Consider the following 8627-nt stretch of genomic DNA (forward strand, 5'->3'; position numbering starts at 1 on the left):
AGAATTAGCTTACTATGGTTCGGGGGAAATACTTGGATTTTAGTCCGGAAAATGTAAGGTTGGCATTCAACTTGCCTATGATGCAAGGAGATGAACATCCTTACACTAGAAGGGTCAACTTTGATCAAAGGTTGGACCAAGTCCTCACGGTTATTTGTGAAGAGGGCGCCCAATGGAAGAGAGATTCAAGAGGAGCAACAAAGACAAGGAAGAGACATTGAGGAGCTCAAGCACTCCATAGGATCTTCAAGAGGAAGAAAGAGCCGCCATCACTAAGGTGGACCCGTTCTTTAATTTCCTTGTTCTTTATTTTCTGTTTTTCGAATTTTAGTGCTTATGTTTATCTATGTTTGTGTCTTGTGATCATTAGTGTCTTAGTGTCTATGCCTTAAAGTTATGAATGTCCTATGAATCCATCACCTCTCTTAAATAAAAATGTTCTTAATTGAAAAAGAAAAGAATTGCATGAATTTTGAATTTTATAACAGTTTAATTATTTTGATGTGGTGGCAATATTTTTGTTCTCTGAATGTATGCTTAAACAGTGCATATGTCTTTTGAATTTGTGGTTCATAAATGTTGGCTCTTGAAAGAATGATGAAAAAGGAGACATGTTACTGAGGATCTGAAAAATCATTAAAATGATTCTTGAAGCAAGAAAAAGTAGTGATTCAAAAAAAAAATTTTTCGAAAAAAAAGAAAAGAAATGAAAAAGAGAGAGAAAAGAAAAAAATAAAGTTGTGATCCAAGGCAAAAAGAGTGTGCTTAAGAACCCTGGACACCTCTAATTGGGGACTCTAGCAAAGCTGAGTCACAATCTGAAAAGGTTCACCCAATTATGTGTCTGTGGCATGTATGTATCCGGTGGTAATACTGGAAGACAGAGTGCTTTGGGTCACAGCCAAGACTCATACACTAGCTATGTTCAAGAATCATTATACTCAACTAGGAGAATCAATAACACTATTTGAGTTCTGAGTTCCTATAGATGCTAATCATTCTGAACTTCAAAGACAGAGTGCTTTGGGCCACGGCCAAGACTCAATAAGTAGCTATGTTCAAGAATCATCATACTTAACTAGGAGAATCAATGATACTATCTGGACTCTGAGTTCCTAAAGAAGCCAACCATTCTGAATTTCAAAGGATAGAGTGAGATGCCAAAACTGTTCAGAGGCAAAAAGCTAAAAGCCCCGCTCATCTAATTGATACTGATCTTCATAGATGTTTTTGGAATTCATTGCATATTCTCTTCTTTTTATCTTATTTGATTTTCAGTTGCTTGAGGACAAGCAACAATTTAAGTTTGGTGTTGTGATGAGCGGATAATTTATACGCTTTTTGGCATTGTTTTTAGTATGTTTTTAGTATGATCTAGTTAGTTTTTAGTATATTTTTATTAGTTTTTAGTTAAAATTCACTTTTCTGGACTTTACTATGAGTTTTTGTGTTTTTCTGTGATTTCAGGTATTTTCTGGCTGAAATTGAGGGACCTGAGCAAAAATCTGAGTCAGAGACTAAAAAGGACTGCAGATGCTGTTGGATTCTGACCTTCCTGCACGCGAAGTGGATTTTCTGGAGCTACAGAAGCCCAATTGGCGCGCTCTCAACGGCGTTGGAAAGTAGACATCCTGGGCTTTCCAGAAATATATGATAGTCCATACTTTGCCCAAGATTTGATGGCCCAAATCGGCGTTCAAAGTCACCCTCAGGAATTCTAGCGTTAAACGCCGGAACTGGCACAAGAATGGGAGTTAAACGCCCAAACTGGCACCAAAGCTGGCATTTAACTCCAAGAGGAGTCTCTACACGAAAATGCTTCATTGCTCAGCCCAAGCACACACCAAGTGGGCCCGGAAGTGGATTTTTATGTCATTTACTCATCTCTGTAAACCCTAGGCTACTAGTTCTCTATAAGTAGGACCTTTTACTATTGTATAAGGGAGCTTTTGATCATGTTTTTATGATTGAACCCTCTTTGGGAGGCTGGCCATTCGGCCATGCCTAGACCTTGTTCTTATGTATTTTCAACGGTGGAGTTTCTACACACCATAGATTAAGGTGTGGAGCTCTGCTGTACCTCGAGTATTAATGTAATTACCATTGTTCTTCTATTCAATTCCGCTTGTTCTTGTTCTAAGATATCACTTGTTATTCAACTTGATGAATGTGATGATCCGTGACACTCATCATCATTCTCACCTATGAACGTGTGACTGACAACCACCTCCGTTCTACCTTCGATTGGGTGAATATCTCTTAGATTCCTGATACACGATGTATGGTTGATCGCCTGACAAACGAGCGCTCGCCTGACAACCGAGCCATCCATTCCGTGAGATCAGAGTCTTCGTGGTATAGGCTAGAACTGATGGCGGCATTCAAGAGAATCCGGAAGGTCTAACCTTGTCTGTGGTATTCTGAGTAGGATTCAATGATTGAATGACTGTGACGTGCTTCAAACTCCTGAAGGCGGGGCGTTAGTGACAGACGCAAAAGAATCACTGGATTCTATTCCGGCCTGATTGAGAACCGACAGATGGATAGCCGTGCCGTGACAGGGTGCGTTGAACATTTCCACTGAGAGGATGAGAGGTAGCCATTGACAACGGTGAAACCCTTGCTTGAGCTTGCCATAGAAGGGAGTAAGAAGGATTGGATGAAGACAGTAGGAAAGCAGAGAGACGGAAGGGACCAGCATCTTCATACTCTTATCTGAAATTCCTACCAATGAATTACATAAGTATCTCTATCTTTATCTTTATGTTTTATTCGTATATCACCCTTACCCATTTGAGTTGCCTGACTAAGATTTACAAGGTGACCATAGCTTGCTTCATACCAACAATCTCTGTGGGATCGACCCTTACTCGCGTAAGGTATATTACTTGGACGACCCAGTACACTTGCTGGTTAGTTGTGTGAAGTTGTAGTGATCACAATTTCGCGCACCAGCTTCCATTAACTCCTTGGCCACAGCCAAACTGGTATTGGGATAACAGGTTAGAAGTCCACGCTCTCGTCCACGATAGGTCATGCCCCGAGTACAAATAGAGGAAACTAAGCATGTATTTGCCTGTCAAATATTTAATTTAAAATATTATTTGAGACAAGACTAACCAGTAGGTATTGTAGACAGTATAACTGAGATTTTTCAAGAATAAATCAGATAGCTGTCAGACATGGCCTGAGAAACCTGAAAAGAGCAATAATGACATTAATGAAGGCATAAAGTTGATGGAAAAAAAAGGATCACATGTCAGCATTCTACTGGAGAGTTAACAAGAGAAGGATTATTTTTATTGATTAAAAGCTTTTATCAACCTTAAGATTTTTGAGATAAAGTTCCTCGTCAATTGCTTCATGATCAGCAGCATCACCAACAACAGAGAGTTCTAAACCATCAGCAGCATTTGCCTGTCTCCAATTACCTTCATTTTCATCAGCAGGTGAAACTGGAGAATATCCTTTAGGTGAGTTTTTTGTATCAGATTTGTTGTCAATTTCCTTCTTCTAGTTTGTCACAGAAGGAGCCCATATTGCTAATCCAACAGCCCCCTAGGTACAAAGTTTATAGTAACACAGTACGACAACTGTAATCAATAAGAATTACAATAAGATAAAGCACTCCCTTTATAATAAAAATATTATGTAAAATCAATAAAATATTATGCCATAGAGAAACAATTTTCTTCTGCCTTGCTTTAACATAAGATACAGGGAAACAACCAATGAGAAAATGAGCATGTAAGAATATACCAAACATCTTCTCTTGTTCATTCGAGGTAAAAGAATGCAGTTTGCAAATTCTTCATTTCATTAAACATAAGAATAGGAGAGCAGCAGAAAACTGCACATGTAACTAACTTGCAAGACATAAAATAAACATTAAAAAAAAGGAGTTACTATTGATAGAACCAACTAACCTCTTCAGCTAACACTTCATTGTTTTTCATTGCATTGAGCCAAAAAGCAGGTACTCCTTTTTCTACAAAACCAAATCAAAATGTTATCAGTGAATGAATTGAAATGCTATTTAAAGAAAAGGTGTGATCTTGTAATTAGTACCTTCATCTTTTTCAGCACCTGCAGTTTTTTCCTCTGCCATTCCTTCAACTTCAGTGACACCATTAACTATCTCAAAGCGCTGCATCCATTAAGAAATGGTTGAGGGATACAGATACTTTTTCCTTTTTTTGGTAAAAGGATTACATAAAATAGAATGTAATCACATAAAATGGCTGCGCAAATCACAGTGTATTAAGACCCGCAGGTTCCTATCAAAATATGAAACAAATGAACATTCTTGCTCTTGGTCCAATCATAAGACTGGCTATATTTTCCTTTTTTCAATTGGGGTTTTGGCTTGTTTGCTTTTATTTGATCCAAATACCCGAATGGGGTATATGTTTAGTTTACAGTTTTTTATTTTAAATTCATTCAGGGGAAACAAGCTATCAGTTGAAGTATATCATGCAAAAACAAACTAAAATCATGAAGCAATGTACAATATGAAAACTGTAGAGATAAATATAATAGGGGGTGTTTGATCAAGCCAACAACAAATTCAAGGTTCGATGATAATCAGTAACAAATTCAACTCTGATGATTTTTAGCAAAGAAAAAAAATTAAACTTAGTGATTATTTAGCAAGACAGCAACAAATTCAAGATTCAATCATTAATAAATTAATTGATTACCAATTCAACATCATCTCAAAATACAGGAAGAAGGGAATCTGGGAAAGGGAGAACAGGGGAAGTGATGATGCATGGACTTACCAAGGGCGACTGGGTGACGAAGAGGACCCGACCCCAGAAGAGGACGAGCGACGAAGCAAGTGACGACCCTACGACGGTCCACGATCCACGGTGACTCGCGACGGTGAGTACTTGAAACCAGAAGACGATTAGCGACGACGATCCGACGAGTGCTTCTGTTATCAGCGAGGAGGAGCCCAAGGAAGGTCGCGAGAAGTTGAAATGCCGGCGATGACCTCAATTGCGAGACAAGAGAGGAGAGAGGGAGAGATCTTGCGTGCGATTCACGGTGAGACAGATGAGAGAGATCGAGCAGAGAGAGACAGAGAGAGAGGATATAAAGAGGAGAGAAGAAGATGAAGAATACTGAAACCTTCAGAGGCGTGAACGAGAGGGTTTCTGAACCCAGATGAAGAACAATTTTGGTTTTTTTTTTGTTTTTTTAATATGTTGAACCCACATGAAGAACAATTTTGGTTTCTTGTTTTTTTAATATGTTTAACCCAGATGAAGAACAATTTTGATTTTTTGTTTTTTAATATGTTTTTGTTTTGTTATTTCAATTATTTGAAACTATAAAATTAGGATTAATTGAATTCTAAAATTTGATTAATTTAAAAGGGTATTTTTGTCTAATCAAATAAAGGAAGGATGTTTAAGACTTTTTATAAAATTAAATAAATAATTTTTTTATTTTTATTTAATTAAAAGGGTATTTTAGTAAAAGTGATGATATAATATATATTTAAGAAAGAAAAAATTAAATGCTGACGTAAAAAATAAATTCCACATGTCTTATTGTTATTTGTCTATATTTTAAACGTATCGGTATGTATAAATTTATCATCGTACCGTAGCAAACACCAAAATTTAATGATTCAACTGTGATCAAATCAATATAATTTAAATTTAAAATAAAATTTTTTAAAATATAAGATATAATTTCTATATGTCTTAATTTAATAATTCAATGACAATTCAAAATTCCACTTTTCACTTAATAATTTGTCTATTTTTCATCATTGAAATTTTCTATTCAAAATTCAATTATTTAACATAAGAATGGTAATTTCTCTCACCAGGTTGAGCATATGCGAATATTTACCCGCTAGAAATAGATATAAGAGATTTTCTACAAAATTTCTCGCTGTGTGGGTACTTATATGATACCTGTATGTGTGAAATGACTAAAATGTCCTTTATATATATATATATATATATATTTTTTTTTGAGAAACCAAACCTCCCACACTCTCTTCCTTACTGCCATCACATAACACTCCACCCTCCCTTCACATTCAAACATTCTGTCACACACTCTCAACATCTCACCGGTCATCATTGTCGCACCCTCACTATGTCTTATCACCGCCCTCCTCCAATTGGTATTTCCTTGTCAGACTCCCAACTTTTATCGGCACCCTCACTCTTTCTGACAGCCACCCTCCTCTACCATCGTCCTCGCTATCTTAGGCAGAATCATTTCTGCCTGCAAAGTACTCATCACCGCCTCCAACTGCCTTGTCGTTGTTGCCTCCAATAGCATCCTTGCTGTTGATCCTCACTACCTCCAGCATCATCTTCGCCATTCATTGTTGTAAGAACCCGATTTTTCATAAGATGATTTTTCGATCCTTCTGTTATTAAAATTCGAGAAATCTGTGAATCACGGTTCACTTTGTTTTAACAAGATGTACCCATAATAATAATAATAATAATAATAATAATAATAATAATAATAATAATAATAATAATAATAATAATAATAATTCTCTACTAAAACATTTTTTATATAAGACAATAAGTATTTTTTTAATGATGACATTTAATTATCGGGTCCAAATTCAATTAGTAAGAAAATTTTACCGGTATTCTTTGGTCCATTTAACTTCAGAAAAATATTTTAGAGATCTTTTAGAGCTGAGATAACATATACTACAAGAATAAGGCCGATTAGCTACCACAAAAATAGTCGAAAAATTATCGTTAGTCTGATGCAAAATATAATTTGTAATGGATTAGCTACCACCTAACAGCCAATGCTTTCCTCGCTAATTACAAGTCGCAAATTAGTGAGACAAACACAACAGTCACTAATTCATTGGAAAGACTTTTAGCGACCAAATGGATAGTCACAAATCTATCGCTAAATTGTAAGCTAATTCCATAGAACAAATAGACTAAAAAGTAGTCGCTAATTAGCAACAAACTCTACTGCAGCAGACTCATTGCTAAATCAAAGCTAACTTCGTATACAAAATGGAATGCTTAGTTGACGCTAATTAGTGAGAATTTTTTTGAACCTAACTCATCGCAAGTTGTCTGCTAATATGATCGTAAATTTATCACATTTTGTAGCAAATCTATAATTAATCTTTGAAAATTCTTAATCAAATTTGTCTAAATTTTGTTGCTAAACCAAAGCTATTCTAAATGAAAAAACAAAGTTAGGTAATAGTCACTAATTTGCTAGGAAATAATATGTAGTCAATTAGTTGCAATACCATTGCCACTACAAGAAAATTAGCTTTTTACCACACTATTAAAGCATACCAAAAAGTGCAAAAAACCGTAACAATAACTTTTTGCCATGCTTTGAGCTATCAGCACATTTTTGAAAGTATCACATCCGCAAGTATGCCAGTTGTTCTATCGTTACGCTTTTGTTAATCTATTGGCATGGTTTATTTTTTCCACACTTTTATCTATTGGCACGCTTTTAAAGCGTGTTATATCCTTATCAAACTAAAAAAATTCTAGTATGTGCTTTTACATGTACTCTAATGCACTCCAAAAATAATAAAAAACATTGAAAAAATATGTAAATATGATTTAAAAAAATTAATCAATATAAATTAATATTACATTAGTAGAATTCAAACCAAATTAGCCATATTAATCTCTTATAGCCAAAGTAGCTATAAAATGCATCGAGATATAAAAATCAATTAAGATAGTTAAGTACAGTTGATTAACAATAATATGCTATATAAGTACAATTCATAACAATTAGGAGTCCTTAATAGAAATCATAATTCTTTATTGTTCATTCCAGAAGACCTACTTCTTAATCGTCTTGGTGGTGTAACCTCACTCTTTTCTACAATTTCTACAACAAAAGTATAATATGTAAACATAAAAAAAATAAGAAAAGAATGATATTGAATTATTAATCAAAGTAGTATCATATAATTCAGCTTACATTTTCTTGTAGATGAAGACCTGCTTGCTTGCTTTGGAACCTACATTTGAATAATGGGACTATGATCAAGGAATTACTCTATACCTCAACACTAAAGATTATATAATGCATATGCAGAAGACTAAAAAAAGGATACTAAGATGAAGATATAATACAAAAGCATGTTAATAAAATTTTCAACATATAGTTATGATCATATCAGCTCTATTTGCATGGATCCTATTAACTTGCCTTGAACTCGTTGAACCAGAATGACAAAGTGCTTGCAACACGCATATGAAAATTTGCTTAAATATTCCAAAGTAAAAGATGTGTGAAAGAATTTTTATTTATGTATTATTATGTTCCAACTTCCAAGTATTTTCACGCAATGATACAATGAATCAACAACTAAGCACCAAGAGCTAACTCAATTTTGACTACAGGAACAATGTATATGTATTTACTCATGAATTTTATATTTCATGCATTTGATTTACTTAAAAAGAAAATTTTACAAAGTGAAAACATAATCATTTCTAACAATTGCTTGCAATATATTCACAATAAAGGGGAGTGAAATTACCCACAATAGAAATAAAAGAAAATTACCTGAATTTCAATAAGGAATGTTTGAAAGCCATCCATTATCACAGCAACAGCTACCCCTGTTAATATTTTCGAAT

General features: G+C 34.7%; 1 pseudogene; it reads right to left on the reverse strand.

Moving 5' to 3' along the window:
• Positions 1 to 4220: 4220 nt before the first annotated feature.
• On the reverse strand, positions 4221 to 4331 carry LOC112799105 (small nucleolar RNA snoR2/U65; annotated as a pseudogene).
• Positions 4332 to 8627: the final 4296 nt, after the last annotated feature.

Source organism: Arachis hypogaea, chromosome 4 (genome assembly GCF_003086295.3).
Source record: "Arachis hypogaea cultivar Tifrunner chromosome 4, arahy.Tifrunner.gnm2.J5K5, whole genome shotgun sequence".
In the NCBI taxonomy this organism is placed as follows: domain Eukaryota; kingdom Viridiplantae; phylum Streptophyta; class Magnoliopsida; order Fabales; family Fabaceae; genus Arachis; species Arachis hypogaea.